The 21,141-nt window shown below is 37.4% G+C and overlaps 1 long non-coding RNA gene across 1 annotated transcript; it reads right to left on the minus strand.

The window, feature by feature from the left end:
• Positions 1 to 13,268: 13,268 nt before the first annotated feature.
• LOC134319759 (uncharacterized) lies at positions 13,269 to 14,527 on the minus strand. The gene is made up of 3 exons (XR_010013569.1): positions 14,443 to 14,527; positions 14,247 to 14,321; positions 13,269 to 13,796 (listed from the first exon to the last, which is right to left on the minus strand). It is a non-coding gene; the product is annotated as an uncharacterized LOC134319759 (long non-coding RNA).
• Between the last annotated feature and the right edge of the window lie 6,614 nt (positions 14,528 to 21,141).

Consider the following 21,141-nt stretch of genomic DNA (forward strand, 5'->3'; position numbering starts at 1 on the left):
AGAACAATACACAGGGACACCCTCCTAATTTGCAGACTTTCATGGTTCCAGAAATTACAGAAAAATAAAACTACAAAGCCCATCAGTCCCCATAGCTCATGTTCTTTGACTCACTAGGCATAGCTGCCATCAGTTAAGCAAAACACAACACGTTTCCAAGTGATTCCAAATTAAACAGGACATTTCATAATGAAATTGTCTGAAATTGTCAGCAATCAAGACGGTTAGTGTTTTAGTTCAATGGTGTGCATGACTTAGATGTCCATTATGGGGTGCTAGAGTTTCAAAAAGCTTTCTAATATCATGTAATATTCCTTTATCCTTAATGTCCTTATCATTTTAAAAGGGTGAAACAGAAGTAAGTGTCATCACTATGGTGTTTGCATGGGTCTCCCTTACAGATCTTAAAACCGTGGTGCATTGGCCAGTCTAATTTTTTCCTAGTATGCAAATTAGAACAGCTCCGTAGAAGTCTAAAGGTGTCACACTTCACATCACACTAAACATCACTTAAACAGAACTTGTTCGGTAATGTGATGCAGGCTAGAAGGTCTTAAAAAGCTGCAGATTATGCTACATTCTGAAGATATTTAGATACAAAAAAGAAAGTTATTGGGATCTACAAGTCTACAAAGCTATTGTAAAGGCTCTGGGACTGCAGTGAACCAAAGTGAGAGCGATTATCCACAAATGGAGAAAGTCCTATGGTGTATTACGTTTCATAGGGTGTTCCTAATGTTTTGGCCCTAGTTGAGGATGCTCAGTTTTCCATTCTTTACTTGCTGCATGGAAACATCTTGAAATTCCTGTCTGTGGAAATTCCTTATATATTATACACAGTGAATAAAGAATTAAAAATGTTTTAGCTACATCCATTCTATCAAACACCTGGACAGCAATGCATAGTTATAAGTAAATGCTGCGAGATCTCACCAGGCCAACACGCAACCATTCACACAAATAACTCCTCTGCGACCCAGGCGACTGTATTTGTGTATTTTATTTGGCCACATATAGAGCTTTAGGTCGAATTCATCATGCATCTTTTAGTACTATTTAATGTAGAGACTCCAAAAGCCACAAATGCAGTACAACCCAGTGGAATGTTCTGAATACATACCAATATGCCATATGTATAATATATCGTCACTTCTCCAGCAGCAGTGTTTGAGCGCTCCAGATTGATGGGTATATCCAAGCTGCAGCTTGCTTCACTTCCTCCTGTTTTTCTGTGTGTTGGTGGCCCGAGCCCCAAATTAGGCCCCGGCTCCCTCAGTGGTCATAAATTGCTGGGATGCGATGAAGTCCTTGTGTTTCTTCTTTGAGCTGCTGGATGAAATCCGCAGTGTTGTGTTTTGACAGCCTGAGGCTCTAAATCATCGTTTTATGACGGTTGGGGGAAAAAAGAGCAAACTTGCCCTTGTTTCTGGTGCTGATTTATGCTTATTGGAGTCTAGAGAGTAGGATCATTTGGCTCTGAGCAGATACCACAGGGTTCCTCTGTCTTACATGTTCTCACCACAATGAGCACAAATGGAGTCCACATGCTGGAGGAGAGGGTGGTCTTTAAAACATCTCTGTTCACCTTGCAGCACCTAACCAGACAGATGAAGAGGAAACGTATTTAACCACTTTTGTTTTTGCTAGTTAATACAGTCCCAGTGAACGTATTTAGTTTAGATTTGTACTCATAATGTCTTCTTATTTGTACATACAGTGCTGTGGAAAAATTATTTGCCCCCTTCCAATTTCTTCAATGTTTGCATATTTGTCACACTTAGCTACTAAATCAACCAGTTAACCAAATTTAATTGACAGTTGGGCTCAATTATCACAGTCAGACCTGTTCAATCTAAACATCACTTAAACAGAACTTGTCTGGTAATGTGATGCAGGCTAGAAGGTCTTAAAAAGCTGCACATTATGCTACATTCTGAAGATATTTAATTAAAGATATAAAAAAGAACGTTCTTTGGATCTACAAGTCTACAAAGCTATTGTAAAGGCTCTGGGACTCCAGTAAACCAAAGTGAGAGCCATTATCCACAAATGGAGAAAACCTGGAACAGTGGTAAACTTTCCCAAGATTAGCCGGCATACCAAAACATCACCAAGGACGCTTTGACGACTCCTTATCAGCCCCAAACTCTTGCCACATAAATGTAGACATTTCTGACATTGTTAGCAATGGTGGCTAAAACACACAAACTCAACAAATTAGGAGGGGTGTCCACATACTTTTGGCCATATCGTGCACATGTATCCACTTACTGGTCCTGATCATAGTTAAGAAATCAAGACCAATGGGAGAAAATAAAGGAGTAAAGACTTTCTATGGAGCTCAGTGTGTCTACATGGTACCGTCATCTGGGTACAGCCTGCAGTGAGCTGGCAGCAGAACTGGAGCAGCATGGGCCAGTGATAGCAACGATATAAGCATTATCCTGTCTGACCAGTCGTCAGTCATGATTTACACCGGCTCTGTGGGATTAGCTCAGTGAGGGCGAGCAGTTGGCAGCAATAATATCATTCTTTCCGTCTTTATTCAGAGCGACCAGACCGGCGGTGTTTGAATTGAGGCTGGAAATGTTAACATTTTTCTAGCGTATCCTTTTATTCGTCTGACGACCTCGTATGCATCTGCAAACGCCGTCCAAAAAAATCAAGCACAAGGAGTTAGAATTTTCTAAAAAGGCTTCTTGTGCAGACTGGACGTTGCTGATTTATAGTAGTTTGTGCTGCTGGCTTTAACGCACCGTTAGTTCTCTGGACGTTTTTACCCTGAACGGATGCTCATGTGGCAGTAACATGTCGGAGGTCGTGGCCCAGCTCTTGGACAGTGGTGGTCTGACCTAAGATGCATAGGATGCCCAAACCATACTGGCACTTGTTCACTTTTCCAGAAAGCCCAGCGTGAACACAGGAAACCAGCAAAAATAAACAGTGTCCTGGGTCATAAGCTAGCAGATGGAAAATTGAAAGAGAATTGATTCTATGAGCTTATGAATAGCACATATTTTCCTGTGAGTCCTTATCTGTCCCAGTCTGTCATCATTTTACAGGTTTTTATTAAGATTATTCTTCATATATCATTAGTTCAATTAAGAAAATCTTTTAACTTGTGTTATTGGGACATCTACATTTTGGCTGGGCGGTAAGACTTTTATACACAAACCTACAGAATATGACTGATGTGGTTATATCAGTGTTTGGTTTTTTATCTCTGACATTTTTCCTCACTATAGTGTATCACTGTTTTGCCAATCCAGTCGTACTACCAAAACATCGGCTCGCACCATAATAAAAACACAATTTAGTGCTACAGGCTGAATATGGGAAGTCTGAAGCAGCTCATGTTTCTCATATGTCAGTTGAGAGATGTTCCAGGTCTCACAGGTCCTGCGTCTACTGCTAATCAACACAATCATCCGAAACTCTTCCTGAAATTCTGACCGATTGTCCACTGTGGTGCTTTTCATCACACACATGCTCCAGTCTTTGGCTGTTTCCCACACTGCCACAGCATGGAAAACCATTTCAGCAGACTACGCTGGTGGTCACCCATGTGTTCTTCAGCCCTCTGGCTTTGCTCCTGCAGATGAGTTTTCCTCCCCAGTAGCTGGTAAGATAATGCTCAGCCCTAAGGAAATCACAGAGGATTGGCTTATATAGATGCAAAAGTTTAAGCATACCTGTCCAGATTGCATGTTTGTTCATTTATAAATGTAAAAAATATATACCCAGCAAACTTAAATTATGTCCAAACACAATTTAAGCAATATGCAGAACATAAAATGTCTATGTTTTTGCATGAGGGGTTTCATGTAGTCGTGTTCTATTGTACGACTGACAAACTTTGTTGTCTTATTGGGTAAATTAAGGTTAAATTTAGCAACTATGCAGCCCCATATGCAAAAGGGTTTCATGCACTGCGTTGTGTTGAGACACATTCAGCTCATCACCAGGATTAAAATGATCAGCAGTTTGAGCCACGGATGCCACAGACTTCATGTCCTCTGGCATATCAATAAGTCTTGGTCAAACCAGCAACTTGTTGGTGGTTATTGGCTTGTCCCTTCACAGACCATTGTCAGTGGGTACTCATCATGATTGACTGTAAGCACTTCTTGCTCTTTCAGAAATACAGATCCTTGAACACAGATCCTTAAATGCCAAAAAAATGAACAGTCTAGTCATTTGGGCATAACAATTTGGCCATTATCAAAGTCACAGAGGATGATCATAATTTGTATAGACTTCTTCTTAAAATAAATTGAATACTCTTAAGATTATGCCCATTTATAAAAAGCTAAGACTGCTACTAAAAATTTTACCAAGTGTGCCAATAATTCTGGAGCTGACTGTAAGCTCTCCAAACTTTCTCCATTGTACTATTTTTTCCAGCAGATGGCGCAATCTACTCGAGCACCCACTTAAAGTTATCATTCCTAACCAGCTCTTATAACATACCTGACCATTGTACGGCCCACTGGCTGTCCCCAACCAGCCCAAATGAGGTCAGTGGTCATTAAAAATCATATGTAAATAATTGTACATCATACATGCAATATAATAGCATTGTTTTTATTTTGAAGGGGCTTTTTTCAATGTATGTGTGTGAGTGTATCCAGCTTCACTGTAATGTATTGGCGAACAGATTGTATTGTCTTTAACAAGATATGGACGTTTAAGTATTTATTTACTAAAGTCAGATGTAAAGTCGTGTGTGTAGTTTAAGGATTACAATTTAAATCGTTATTAGGGTACTAAACATTAGTAGAGAAATACAAGTACGATGCAGTCACACATCACATCTGAAAACAGCAAATGAGGTTTGACTACAAACTAAAAAGCAAAATCACTTTGTGTAAAGTTCATTTGAAAACCTGCACATTCTGTTCACAGTTGCTTTCGTGAATAGCGATTAAATAGTGAAATATTTATGTTTTCACTCTGCCTGCTTCTCATTTTCATTGCCTGATTATAACATCTACTAACCTTACCAATAACAGCTTATCAAAACTAGATAGATAGATAGATAGATAGATAGATAGATAGATAGATAGATAGATAGATAGATAGATAGATAGACAGACAGACAGACAGACAGACAGATCTAAAGTAAAGAAGTAGTGGTACACACTACAGAGCTTCACATTATACAAACAGGTATCTGTATAATAACAACACTCAGACAACACACTACAACAACAGGACCTGAGGGTACATATGGAGGTGGCTAGTATAGATTGTAAGTAAAAGGTGTAAAACATACATTATAAAGTAAATTATATAAAGTGAACTGCAGTGCAAATATAAAAGAATGTGCAGAGGGAAGTACAGAAAGGTGCGGATGTGCATGTATGTGCATGTGCACACATGAGTGCATACAAATTACTTCCATTTTAAAGAAATAAAATAAGTACTGAGTGGAATTATGTTCAGCCAATTGATACGGCCCAAGTTTCTCATGTTGGCTCGCTGCAAATTTTAATTGCCCACCCCTGCCTTACAGGAACCATAATTCAGCAGTAGTCCTCAAAAGACTTACACAGCCTGGACAGTAGATGGAGCCAAAAACAAACAGAACTTGCTCTGTAGTTCTGGAGGCTGTTTTATCATCTCTTCCACATTATACACTGCACCGAATATGTCATAAACTACACAGCTTATTGGCACCTATAAACTAAAATCCAGGTTATCATGCCATTTACATTTATTTAATTTTACTAACCACTTTATTCGGTGCACGGTCGCGGTGGGTCTAGCATCTTTCAGAATCACTGGAAACAAGGAAGGAAAACATTTTAGACAGGGCTTCAAAACATGCAGGAAATTTTATAGTCATTTACTCGCCAACTTCTGCATTATAATAATAATAATAATTTATTGACACCCTTTTCGTATATTAAAGCAACTCTTGCATGATCATTATGTGATTTTAGCCTATTATTATTATTTATTATCACTAAAATGCTTATTTAAAAGGGGTCCTCAACAAAATTATTATCATAAACATAAAACATTTTCATTTCTGTTCTAGTTAAAATTACGAACAAAATATTTGGTTAATAATACTCGGGTTCATTAATAATGTGAAGGGGTGTTATTGATTAAATACACACTCATTGATTTAACGATTATTTGTTTGTTTTTTTCATTAAAAAAAGTATTTTTTTTCTTGATAATTGTCTACCACCCTAAAATGAACATTTAACAATCAAGTCGTGTTGTGATATGGATTAAATGTTATAATAATTAATTATGTTATGTTTTATTAAGGGAGGCTTTATTAAGGTTTTTTTCCGCGTGTTTTTAAATAAATAAATTAATATTTATAATATACATAAATAAAGTAAATAAATTAACAGAACAGAAACAAATTCAAGCTGACAAAATAAAAAGTGGGGGCATCTTATCGCCGGTTTATTTAGCTTGTCGAGATAAACGATTGTCCTGTATCGTGTTTCTATCTAATGTCTAATAAAGCATTTATCTGCAAATGTTGTTGTTTAGATTTATGTAGTTTTGTGCATTTGGTTTATACTGTTATTAGTCTTTATTAATCTATTAGTCTTTTTGTACAAGTGTTTCAACATTTCATCATTTTTGTTATTAGTTCTCTTCTACTTATTTTTAATTCTTGGTTTAATTCAGTAGACCTATTATATTTCACTGCATTTCTATGAGTAAAATTTAAATTATTTCTATAATTAAATTTAATATTAAAATCGCTCAATGGAAATAAATGGAGCCTTCCTCTATTTATTTTAATCCCTGGATCTTCCCTAAAGTAAGAGTTCTATTGTTTTCCTTGTTATTATTTAAGATGCTTTCAGGTTAATACTGGATTTAATTTCTCTTTAATCTTTAGAGTGAAAAAATAACCATCCTGATTGTTGGTAACGAAATAAACAGCATCTGGTACTCTACATGTTTTTGAGAGAACATGCGAAACTCCAAAGAGTAGATCCAAACAGTCGATTCTCCAAATTAAGACGTTAAAAGAAGGAGTCGACTCTGCTTCGGTTCATGATTACGCTACATGTAAATCTTGTGATATAAAACTAACTTACAGTTAAACAACCAGCTTATTAATGCCATAGGCAGGAGTTACTAAACTGGTAAGTCTTTTCACTTTGTGTGAAAATCAGCTTATTTAAATTAATATTAATATTTGACCCTTAGAAGCCTTTAATCAATATAAACATTGCCTGTATTACATCTTCACTTGAAACTAACATGAAAAATTGGTCAATGTAAACAAAACAAAACTCACTAAAGAAATTGAGACTGGTCTTGCAGTGAATATTTTCTCTAAATTACATTTTAAGAGTAAAGAAATAAGTAAGGGATTGTTAAAAACACACAAACACATCCATAATAATTCTATTCTACTATTGCTTTGCTATCAAATCCCTAAAAATTGTATCACTCAACACTTGACACAACAGAGGACCCTTGTAGCTGCTATTCTCCATCAGCTTCACTTTCATTTATTTCTGCTCTCTCTGGTTTCCTCTCTTGCTGAGGAGACACCACACTATGTTTGATTTCCTTGAACAAACAGAGTGTGAAGCAGCTGATAATTTCACGTCCTGACTATGTCACTTGTCTTGTTTGCTTTATAAAAAATTGAGGAGAATCTTCCTCTGTCCGCATATTAATGATCACCTCTGTCTATTTCCAATTTCACCTTATCTGTAATTCACAAGGAGGCAAACACACACTGAGCAGGATTGAGAAAATCTGGAAGAGATGGATGAAGTGGATTCATTTATTCCTCTGATTTTGCAGACATGGTTTGTAATGTTGTTTGGCCAATCAGTCAATAATCAAACAGTAAGAACAAGAACACTTTAAAAATCATTCAGTATTCATTTTCACTAACCTCTTTAAACTGGTGGGGGTCATAGTGGATCCAATCCCACCCAAAACAATGGGTGCAAGACAGGCCTACAACATTACAACATGACATTGGCACTAACCGTGCCACTACATGTTTGATCAAAATAAAACATTTGTTTTTGTTAATCCAAATGTGCTTTATTAGCCTTTAGCTAACAAGTGAGGGAAGCAAATCCATTATACAAAGCACAAACCAATATAAGTAAACTTGGAACCTGTGCAAGCTCAGTTTTTTTCTATGTAAATTAACTGTAATCAGTTTACATCATTTTGGCTTACATCAAATTTCATAGAAACACTACTTTCAGACAGTAGGGTATACCTGTAGGCATTTAAGGGGTTTTCACTTCTCCAAAGGTCTCTCTAAAGTTTTGCATTCTTTTAAAGCATGCACACACATGTGGAAAATTCATTGTAGACCTTATTTTCATTTCTAAGAACAAGCTAAACCTAGTCTCATATAAAATGCTGTTGTTTTTGTGTTTGCACACAGGTGGTAGAGGCTTTATGAAGTGTACAATTTGCTCATTGTAGCACTCGGTATATTCACCTTTTACTAGATCTGCTCTAGCAAGGCATCATCACTACAAACCTGCAGGTTGCTTTTGTAATATCCCTCCTGGTCGGGCATTTTGACAGGATTAAGTGTAGACCAGAGCCCTGTCACAGCAGAATTAGTGCACTAAATGAAGGATTAAGAGTGTTAAGAAAGAGGGGGGCTTTACAAATGCAGAAGGCCACCCAGGCTTCCCACGAGGACGTGTAATTGCTGGTGCTGGTATTTCGCTGATATAAGACTGGTTTAAATGATGAGTTAAAATGTTAAGCGCTGGGATTTGCGAGAAGGAGATCAGACCAGTGTGAATTTGTAACCCACAACATTCTAGTCTTAAATAAAGACCAGGAATTTCAAATAAATCCTGTTGGTCTTTCATAAAGAACATCACTTGGCTAAAATACTATGATGAATTTGTACAGATAAATTTACATTTATGCATTTGTCAGATGCTTATATTAAAATAGAGTGACAATTTGGATAGGAAACACTGCAAGAAACTATGAGATTTAAGGCCCTCCAGTGTCAGCTTGACAGTGACAGGACTTTGACCCCCAGCCTTATAATCAACAGTCCAGTATCTAAACTGCTGAGCCACCACTGCTAAACATTGAAACAAACCAGTGCAGCTTGTGAAAAAGAATAAATGTACGAAGTAAAGATACAGTATACAAGTAAACGGTTATTATGTGCAAAATTAGTGGTCATTTATTGTAGGTACTGGGTAAATGTGGTTCTTCAGTTAATATTTGAGTCTGTTGTGTAAAATATGTTATATGCTTTAAACTTTGTGGCAAAGAAAGGGAAGGTTCTTGTATGTGCATGACTGTACCCCATGCAAAAATTAAGTTATATAAGTACTTTATCTTGACCTTTACCCTATTGAACACCTTTGGGAGGAATTTGATATGCGAGACAGCATTATCCAAGCTGACAAATGTTTACGATGTTTCGAAAACACACTGTTAAATCTTGAGGAAAGCTGTCACACACTCTTGTGTAGTTGACGGGATGCTGTTATAGCTGCAAAAGGGGGTGCTTTATATTATGCACATGACTTTTGAATGTGATGTCCAACAAGCTCATTGCGAGGTGTCCACATACTTTTATTTTTAGACATTAAAGTAGACTTTGGGCCTTCTAATCATATAAAGTACTGCATGTCTGCAGCTCCAAAGCACAGCCTAGTTAAAGGAATAAGCAACTTTGATGAGCATTATTACAGAATTTTATCACAGCGTTGATGGATTCTTGTCAATAAAAGCTTCTTAATGATCTTCAGTAGAAACACTCGTGCTTTTATAGAATATCTTTTGTAAATGTCATTTTAAATGGCTTTTATGGGATGTCAGACTTCATTGTTAAAGACAGTATCAGTTACTGTTCTTCGAGGAGCTTTGTGTTTTGTATTGTGTGTGTGTGTGTGTGTGTGTGTGTGTGTGTGGTGTAGTGAGCAGTGTTCGAGGGCCAGTTGGTCAGCGGTCTTTGTATGCAGAGGGGTTTTATCTTCTTGAGCTATGCAGGGTAGCAGATCAGGTCAGGATCTTTCAGGATAGCAGATCTTTTACTGTTTACTCATCACTGATTGTGAATGTATGAATGAGACTGTGTGGTGGCGGGTCTGCAGGCGCTGTGAAGCATCAGGCAGATTTTATAACCATCAGAAGGCATATTAGTCCACGAGTACTGGGGTACATTAAAAAATGCACCTTTTCATTAGTTTTTAACCACAAAAAAATCTTTTTATATGTTCAGAGTGTAAATGCATCTAAGATTGACGTCCTGAGTATCACACACTAACTGTGAAGATCCACGTTTTGCATTTTATTTGAATTGAAAACACAAAAACTGTTTTATAACTGTGTTTATGCCTCAGAGCCCATATCTTTGAGTTCAAAATGTCAACTCTGGTAGGCTAGCGTGTTTTACAGCTGCGCCGCTGGATTTATTTCTTTATATAATTGATATCATTGCTTTATTACACCTGCTAGCAAGTATTGGGGCTGAAAAACATGAATTCAAAAATTAGAAGGGGTTTCCCAACTCTTATGTCTACATAGCTTATCTCCTAAAGTCCCCTGTGATTTCATTTCATTCATCCTGGTCAGGGTTGCTTTGCATGTGGTTCCAGTGCACTGGAAAACACTGGGCTCAAGGCAGGAGCACTCTAAATATGGCACCAATCAATTGCAGGGCTTTATCCCCTTGGACATAGCCTATCACATCTGCATAGACTCCCAACCACTGAGATCCGGGTTCAAATCTCACTGTAACTTTTTGTAATAGACTGCCGCACCACCCAAACACAGTACACTTTGATCTTTTATATTATCCTTTTTAGTCTTACAATATTTAACCCTGCAGATTTTGGATTGCAGAGGTACAGCTACGGGCTGTGTTCCAATATCTTTTATCTCAGATCGTCAGTGCCAGCAGCTATCACCTGCCACCGTCTCCCACAGGCTGTGTTTGAATAACTTCTATCCTGGATCCTCGACGCCGGCAGCCATCACCTGGCACCTTTTCCTAGAGGGTGTAAAGTCAAATCCTGGCTTTAGACGAGTTCAAAGCCATGCGCTGAATAATTCACTATGATTGCAATGCATTCACCTGGAGATAATGAACATGGGTCTGTCAGAAGCAACTGCCAAGTTTAATTGTGTTTTTAGGCTACGTGTTTCATAAGTTCACAGCCAGTGGGAATCTCGCTTCCAAGAAAGGCTTAACTTAGTGCTTTAAGACGACTGTTGACAGCAGCTGAGCTGTAAATGGAGTTAACCCTTATCAGGCTTCCATCTACTCAATGCGAGCCTATTGTCTCAGAGAAGCACAGTGGTGGGACAGCTTGTCTGTCTCTAAACTGTACCTGAACCATGACTGGGTCAAAGTTTAATGCAAGCTAAACTACATCACACACAGAGAGAGTAAGAATAGCAAAACTACTGCTAAATGTTCCTAAATCGTCGAGCTGTTTCAGCACAACTGCTTTGCTTTTTTTACACAATCTCAGTTAGAATTGCGTCTGTGGTTTCTGAGATTTAGCCATTCAAGACAAATGAATGCTTTATTGCGTTTTAATGTTTTGTGTAAGTCGTCAGCTGCAATTAATCAAGTCAAACCTTTTAAATGAGTTGGTAACTTACTGAATACAATAAACCGAAGCGGCTTTGATCTTAATGGAAGCATGTACATTCATGAGTGCTTTAACCTCTGAAACGTTAAAGAGTTTGAAGTGTGGTCATTTGGAGAAGGAGGGAAGTGTTTCGTGAGGTTTATTTCGTTCACATGCAGCACAAGAGTCTAAAACGCATAACATGAACGTGAAGTTTAATGTGTCTTAATGTACTAAATCACGGCCTAGGAACACCAAACTTCTCTCACTTATTTCTTTCCTTATAACAGGTTTAAATAGAAATTACTACTTTTCTTTTGGGCCACAGGTTCATCATTTCAGCAGTACAGAGCACTTATGACCAGAAATAATTGTAAGAGCTTTAGTGTTCCTGGGTCTTTGTTTGAGTACAATAAGCCACGTTAAGTGATTAGACTCTTCTCACACAGCAGACGAGTTGTTTATCAGGGGACGGACTATTAACAGTAAATCTTTAATCTTCAAGATCTATCTGTGTTAAACCATGTCAGACGAGTTACAACAGTCTTTATGAGAAAGCACTTACATTAATCTCTAAGGCTCTGATCATAACCACAGTAAATAAGTAAATGCAAACACTTTGCGCTACATGAGATTAATTTTACACATAGTTGCGTTCCGAAGTGTGTCAGGATGCAGATCAACACAGGCTGCATTCAAAGTGATGCATCAGTATCGACTCTGTATCTTTTACACTCGTATCCAATTTGCATACAGTTTATAAAATCTTTATTTTGTTCTGCTGTATGTTGTGCTGAATTTAGTAATTACCGTATGTCAAACTTTACATGTTGGTCAGGTTCTGACGTGTGTGCAAAATATTATAAGAGCAGTATTAACAAAGATAGTGATTAATAAAAAGGGTTGAAATAGAGGTATCACATAATAGTATTAGGGTGTTATAGCATTTTGTATGGAAAAAGGAAGCACATGAAAATCATTAATCAGTTGCTTGGACTGTATACTGTAAGTCGCTTTGGATAAAAGCGTCTGCTAAACACCGAAAATGTAAATGTGTCATGTTGCTCTATTAAGTACCAATACACTTGTAACAGCACTAATACTGGTCGCTGCTTATCCAGCAATGTTATCCAACCAAATTCCTTTCATTTAATCTCACAAACATGAGCTAACTTCACTGATTAAGTCATCAATATCACAGTCATGTATGTTTTACCCAATTCCAGCAAACTTACCTAAGAATTACTCCCAGCCATCATATAACACTTGCTTACTATAATAAACACATCATTTAGCTTTGGATATGTACCTAAATCTTTTAAATATGCAGTTATTCAGAAACCTAATCCATATATACTGTAGAATTTTATGCAGATACAAATCTAAGATCATGATATATAATTAAAGGCCAAATAAACATCAATATCATCATCATGTATGTTTGACCCTATACCTAAAAAACTCCCAGCCATCGTATAACATTTGCTTACTATAACAAACACATCCTTTAACCCTGGATATGTCTAAATATTGTGTGTGCAGTTATTTAGAAACCTAATCCAAACATACTGTCTAATTTTATGCAGATATCAAACCTAAGATCATGATATAATTAAAGGCCAAATAAAGAGATACAGTGGTACAAGAATAAGGCAATAGATTTATTTTGTTTTTATTGTATTTATGGCATATACACACATCAGTACAATCATGGATATTTCTGGTCAGGGCTCACTTGGGTTTTTCACCACAATAGCATGGTGCTTACAAATTCCCATTTCCTTCAGCCATTAAGCTTCAACCATTAAGTCCACTTCCTTTGTGAGAAGAGGTCAGTTTACTAGCTCCACTTGAGAAAAATAAATTTGTTTTGTTTTGGAAAGTGAGGGCCTGAACAACTTTAATGAGTTTGCTTTTCCCCTCGCACTTCACTATCCACTGCTGGCTCCTCAAAAGTGTTAGCATGCCCGCGCTTGCTTAGGGCTAATTTCCTTTTTCCTCTCCTTCCTCCCCCTCTTTGCTCGTTCTTTCTAAAGTCAGACATACAGTGTGAATAGCGGCTGTTTGCAATGCAGCCTGACTTGAAATGTGGGTTTGAACAAGGAATTGGAGTAAACACTGCTATCTCGGGGTCAGGCATTGCTGCTCGTGTTTGCTGTTGTCCCTAACAGCGCCCGCTGACTCCAAAACACCTGTGTTTGCTCTCTGGCTTTCCATGATCTGTAAGAAAGAAAGACAGCGTGTCACAAGACAGCCAGATAGCAGGCATCATGGGAATACAAAAGGTCCTGGTTTTTAGCTCCACTTTTGATTAAAATGGACATTTGTTTCTGGCTTGGCTTTTATAGTTACAGTTGAATGCAAAAGTATTGGCACCCTTTGTCTAATTTTCTACTTGGAGTATAAAATCTCCACAAGACGCAAATAAAAAATGACATACAAGCGGTGGAGAAAATATTGGAAATGGGTAACGATTTATTGTAATCAAATAATTGCTAATAAAGAGTAGGGCCACTAGCTTTATTCTGTATTGACTATAACAGCATTTTGAAGAAGGAAATTTTCCATTTATTTAAAGATAAAGAATGCAGGGATTTACTACAAAGTATGTCCTCTAAAATTACGCAAAAATAGAATCATGTTCTTTCTTATTGAACAATATACACTCACCAAGCATTTTATTAGGTACCCCTATATCGCCGCTGTCCAATGAAAAACAAGTATCTCCAAAAACCCAACTTTTCCCTGACAGTAACGGTGCAAACAAACCACAGATGGCGACATTTAGATACAATTCAGCACAGAAATAAAAATATATCTTTATCAGGTCGTCAGACCATCGGTTTCATGTGTAAAATGGACTTACGTGTACAAATATAAATCATGTTTACAACCATGCAATTGAATAACCTGAATAAACTGTATAGATCAAACATTACACATTTCTCAAACAGTACCGGAGAAGAAGGAGGAGGAGATACGCGGTTTTGATGGACAGGTCTAGCAGCCAATGGAGATACTCGTTAAAGAGATGTGATTTTTCATTGGTCATTTATACAGAGATTTGAGAAGTGAAAACCGCTAAAAGTGGAGATATGTGTTTTTCATTGGACAGTGACGATATGCTATGTACATTTATTGCTTATTTAAGAAGCTACACTTACTTTACTGATAAACTTTGTGTATATACAATTACTGACTGTAGCCCATCTGCCGCTCTGTACACTTTACTCTCTATATTATATTAATGAATCCAGACTGACCCCCATAGAATCCCCACTGACCAGATATTATTTGGGTGGTGGACCAGTCTCAGCACTGCTATGACAATGACTATAACATAGTAATAATATTGTTGTTTGTGTTGCTCTAGCATGAGTGTATTATGTGCAGCAGTGTTGTTGGGATTTTTAAACACCTCACTGTCAAAGCTGGCAAGAGAATAGTGCTCAAACCACAAAATATACAGCCAATGGCATCTTCTGATGAGACAGTTTCCATTGATAAAAGACTAAAGGGAGAAAAAGAGATTAGAAATGATATGCTTCCAACTTTGCAGCAACAGTTTATGGAAGGCTCTATCCTCTTGTAGAGGCCTGACCTCAGCCTTAGGAATGAACTGGAACATCAGTACCCAGTCATACAAATGCTCTTTTGACTGAATGGGCACAAATTCCCACAGATATAATTCAAAGAGTGGCTGTTGTCCTGAAAAGATGACATAAAAGTCACTCTATGGTACTTTAATATGATTTGTTTTTTAAAATAGGATGTCCAACAAGCTCATGGTCAGGTGTCCAAATACTTTTGTGTATATGTAATAGGAGTTTTTAGTGTATACGTAATAGGAGTTTTTAGGGACAGTGCTATTCATTCTTTCTTTCATTTTCTCTAACCACTTTATGCCAGTGGAATAAAACTGGAATACCTGGAGTGATGTTTTTCGTTTTTCTCACTTTGTGGCTAAAAGCAACAGATTTGTAACGACGACCTGAAACACAGAGCATGATTGTTCGACTGCAGTTGAGTCATTTATTTAATTGTAGCACAGACCATGTTAATGCCGCTGTAATCCTGGAGCTGCGTGGCTTCACAGAAGTTGAAACGTGAAGGTTGAAACAAGCCAAGATGTTTGTGACTCATCTGCCTTTCCCACCCCACAGATCCATTGTACTCCAAGCTGGTTTCTACAGAGCCTGGCACCTCCAGTGGAAAATTACTGCTCACAAAGAAATCATAACCAGCAATGACAAGCCTCTTCATAGCCTAAAAAATCCACCAGTGAATGGGAGGGATTAGTGTCATTCTCCTCATGATGTTCAAACTATTTGAAAGCGATATAAAGATCTTGTTCAGAGAGAGACTGAGTCAACACACTTTAAGAGACTATCGCTGTGTTAACTTGACTTTATATTTGATAAAGACTTTGTTTAATTTCCCCTTTTTATGTGCACATAATTTATATACAGGAGACCAGTAGTGAAAGTGTTTCTGTTTTGCATTTTCTTAAATTTCATAAATTGTTTAGCATTACAAATCATATAATATTATTATATTATTATATGAGTGGAAGGGTATTTTTAAATAAAAATATCTAACTTCATATTTGGGGCAGTGTGGTGGCTCGGTGGGTAGCACTGTCACCTCACAGCAAAAAGATCCTGAGTTCGGTCCCCAGGCTGGGCGGTCTGGATCCTTTCTGTGTGGAGTTTGTGTGGGTTTCTTCCCGGAGCTCTGGTTTCCTCCCGCAGTCCAAAAACATGCAGTCAGGTTAATTGGAGACACTGAATTGCCCTATAGGTGAGTGTGTGTGTATTTCTGTTTGCCCTGCAATGGACTGGCTCCCCGTCCAGGGTGTTACTATGTGCCTTGCGCCCATTGAAAAGCTGGGATAAGCTTCAGTACCCCCTGCAACCCTGATTGGATAAGCGGTTAAGAAAGTCAGTTAGTGAACTTCATATTTATGATGGATTAATGACCTGTCATATATTTTAACTACTTGGATTTTTGATCTTCTCAGTCCCCTGTTTTGCTTTAATGACTACATGCACTCAAGACAACAAGGGGTCCACACAAATCTGGTCCACAAAACTCACAGTGATGTTACTAAATGCTCGGCTTGCTCTGTCTTTAGGTCCCCCTTGAATTCTTGGTGGGGTTAAGGTACGATGACTGTGCAGGAAAGTCCATGACAGTCAGCACTGCTGATATTCTTTTTTAGATTTGTAATTAAATGGTGTCAGATGTTGGACCCTTAATGACATTCAGTAATTTTCAGTAACTGCTATAATCCAGACAAGGCACCAGTCTATTATCACCTATTCACTTCATCTGTCAGTGGTCATAATGTTATTCCTGATCGGTGTAAAGCAAAAAAGGCTAAAAGAATGAATAGTGCACTACTTAGTCATACTATTTAGTACAGTTGTTTGTATGTCATTTGGGACACAGCCAAAATTTCAAGCTCTACTGTTGTTATTTGTTGGTGGAAGGATGTGAGGCACTTCCATTAATCCCTGTCATTTTAATGATGGTTTTGATGTACAGAAATTCATGCACTTGTTTGTTATTGTCCTTAAAAACTAAAATAATAATAATAAAATACTGAACTAGTTATTGTGCCACAAAGATGACTTTAATGCTCTAATATAACCCTTGACCTGCTGATGGGTCTGTGTGGTTTAAGAGGTTGGGAGACAATGGTGAGTAAATCACATAAATATTCAGACTGTGCATCAAACCCAGTGCCTTCTGTCGTTCTGCCTTCTGTTGATTAGAACGATCTCTTTCATAAAAGAGAGAGTGTTTGCTTTTCGGCTGCAGTGTGTGGCCGCCCCCGGTGCCACAAAGCGCTTTTATCCGAATGGGCCTGTGTGTATCCGAAAACTAAACTGACTGATTCAGGGGCACCAAACAGGATCATTCACAAGTTGATTGTAAATTAAAATTCCAGCAACATATCTGGTGCCAAAACTTCATCAGGAATCTCCATCGCTATTATAATGATGCACCAACACCATTCATGTGTGATCACATAACCAGTTTGAAGGAAAACGGGTATTAACAGCACATCTGGGGCATCAGAGAAAAGCACCACTAACAAAAAAAGAAGCTCCTAAGACACCACTCTGATTCATGGGAAAGCTATTGGCATACCACTGGGGCTAAGCAAATAGTCCAAACTGTTCATTCCCGCTCACCCTTTCTTCCCTCGGCACATTGTCTGTGTCCTTGAATTCATTCTGCCGGGAGAAGATTGTGCAGAGATCCACTGAGCAAACAGCTCAGAAAAGAAAGGCGCCATATTTTTCGCTTTCCCAGGAGAGCTGGCATTTCAAGACGTGGATCCAGCCAGTCAAAAGGACAGCAGCGTTTATGTCAAGATACCGAATTAATCGCTTTAAGCCGGGAGGACTGTTCACTTTAATTATATGGCCGTTCGGTGAGCTGGCTCATTCAGATTAAACCCTGCTCAGCAAAACCTTAAAGCGAGGACTCCAAGTGTTTATTAAAGCCTTGTATGATGGTGTCAGATGCTATCTGTACAACATCTTAACCCCAATTAGGGCAGAAATGTAATGCATTTTATATTATCCTCAAAAAAGATTTGTAATCACGATGATTTATCAAATGTATTGCTGCTCTGGAAATTAACACAGACCATTACATTAATTACATTACACTGATTATTATCTAAATAAGACCTAACTGTCTAGAAACTTCTTGGATGTTCTTAATTATATCAGCTTGCTTGACTTTATAGGCCCATAATAAACTGTATATATTCTGTTTTAGGTCAGTCCTGATTCACATTGATCTGTCACCTACAGTATATGTACAGTGAATCCTTTTATTTAAAACACATCCCAGCTTGTGTTTGACCATAGTCATCTTTTCTATATCACTAAAATGCACATCTAACTTAAAAATACATTTACCTGTAGGTGTGTGTGTGTGTGTGTGTGTGTGTGTGTGTGTGTGTGTGTGTGTGTGCTTGGTGACCTGTCTGGGGTGTTTCCTACCTTGAGCCCAGTGAATCAGACCCACTGTTACCCTGAATTGGGTAAAAAATATACAATGATTAAAAAAAGACAATGAATTAATGAATGAATGAATTATTTATATTAAAGTACATATACTGGTATGTGTGTGTATTTGGCAAATATTTTTATTAAATGCAACATTGATAGCTACTGATATCCACAGTGGTACTTTGTGTAGTTTACTGCAGAATGGTGTTCACTTTAGGACTCCATTTACAGGAATTAATCTTCTCTTTTTATTGATTCAAATAATTTTTTATATGTATGCAGTGTCATTTCTATCCTACAAACAAACGTATATTGATAATTTTCTGTAAAACAGACACCAAACACTCTGTGATGAGACGTAAAACTTGTATTATGTATAAAGCATGATGTAGTGGAGTTTAAATTACTGGGTTAAATGTTAAACATGCTTTTTATATGTTAAACGTCTCGGTGAACACAAGTCCACATAAGCCGAGTGTTTACTTTGGGGGTCTTGCTCTCGGTAGAAGAGGCAGATGGGCTGATGAAGGGCCGTGATGCATACAGATGATAAAAAATAATAATAAATTAGAAAATAAAAGTGTCCAGTACTTTAAATACCAACATCTTGTGTTTAAGTACATTTGAGCTGTGTAATTGAGTAATTACATTATCCCACTTTACCAGTTTTATTTACTAGACTATTTAGTGCTTTTATCTACTTTAAATGTAAACACAACACAATGTACATTAAGGGGTTTTTATTTAGAATAATGAACAAATAAGTTTATAAACATAATTGAAGATGAGATAAACTCTCCAGTATTTGAAGGTCTTTCTAGTGGAGAGGCAGAGGTTATGTGATCACCTTATTTCAACACCTTTTGGTTTGTTTGTTTTAAATATTTATAGATAATTTTTATATTATTACAGATTTTTATATCCATATTATTGTATTCATTGATTATTTTGGCTTTTTATTTGGGACCACTGTCTTGTAAATGTCAGTTTAGGCATCTTGCAATCATACATGCAACCCTTTTTATGTTCTTTTAACACAGTGAGTTGCATTATTGTCAAATATTTCTATTTTTGTTTAACCCTTGTTCAGAATTATCTAAATGCAGGTGCACAAATTTTAGACATTTTCACATCTATGGGCTTCTATGTGCAGAGTATGTTTTATGTGCATTATCGTTGCTGCTGATTAAAATAATAGCATATATGATTGTAAGCATACAATTACTGACTGTAGCCCATCTGTACACTTTTTTACCCCCTGTACCTTTTTTAAAAGGGACCCCCTACAGAACCACTATACCATTCCCAGCACTGCAGGGACACTAACATTATACTGACACCTTTTTTGCTGTGAAATATGGTGGTGGCATTATGGATTTCAGCATCAAAAACTGACATTAAAATCACTTTAATAGGAAAATAAATGGTATGCAGTGCATTAAAAACCTGCTTCCCTGTGCCAGAAAGTGCACAGTAAGAAGGATATTTAAGTACTGACCCTGGGTAACACTGACCCTGAGTAACACTGACCCTGAGTAGAGTGGTTTCAGTTAAAAAAAGAAAGCTGATCTTAACTCCACTGAACATCTGTAGTAAGATATTTTTGTATATAAGACCAGGCCAAAATTGTTCTAATGTGTTGTGCAAAATAAACTGAGATTTACTTATGAAGAGTACTCGCTGTTATAGCTGCCAAATGTGACTCAACCAAGTACTAAACAAGTCTCCACCTTACAGCATCACCTTTTGTATTTAAATTAGATTTTGCTTTATCAGCCGAATCATGCAGCAAATAAAGAAAGAAAATGAATGATGTAGTATTTTAGACTGCAGGATATTTTGTTAATCCTGCCATGTCACAATTATTCAACCCCTACATAATATTACTGATCTTAAAACCCACTGCTAGTCTGTAGGACCTAAAATTTGGTTATAACATGATTAACTTATTGAGACCCAGTTATATGAACACCACCCAGAGATTCAAGTGTTCAATGTGTGAAGCAGTCATGGTGAAAACTAAGGAGCTGCTCACAAAAGCTGAGAAGAGCTCATTTCATTGCACAAAAAGGGCAATGGTATAAGAAGATTTCCAGAAGACACCATTGTCTGAAAGATCCAAACTTATTATGTAGCAGTAGACCAGCCTGGCCACAAGGTAAAAGCCAAAATTTTGTCCAGAGGCCTCAGTACTTCTGTCAGGACAATGAAGAAAACCCCCCAGTTTTACTACAATGTTTTGGGACACAGTTCTCCTGAGTGACGAATCAAAACTGGAACTGTTTGGTCGTATGGATGACTGATTTGTCTGGTGCAAGAAAGGCAAGCATTATGACCAGAAGAATACTCTCCCTATGGTCAGACATAAAGCATGAAACTGCCAATCTTGACCATGTGACTGGCATCATGGATTTACAGAAATTTTTAAGAAACGTTCTGACTTCTGTGGTGACATTAAACCTTGGAACCAATTATATAAGTCAACGAAACCTTGTTTAAGGAATCGTCCTAGAATATTCTGGAGTGGATCTTCT

Source organism: Trichomycterus rosablanca, chromosome 9, assembly GCF_030014385.1.
Source record: "Trichomycterus rosablanca isolate fTriRos1 chromosome 9, fTriRos1.hap1, whole genome shotgun sequence".
In the NCBI taxonomy this organism is placed as follows: domain Eukaryota; kingdom Metazoa; phylum Chordata; class Actinopteri; order Siluriformes; family Trichomycteridae; genus Trichomycterus; species Trichomycterus rosablanca.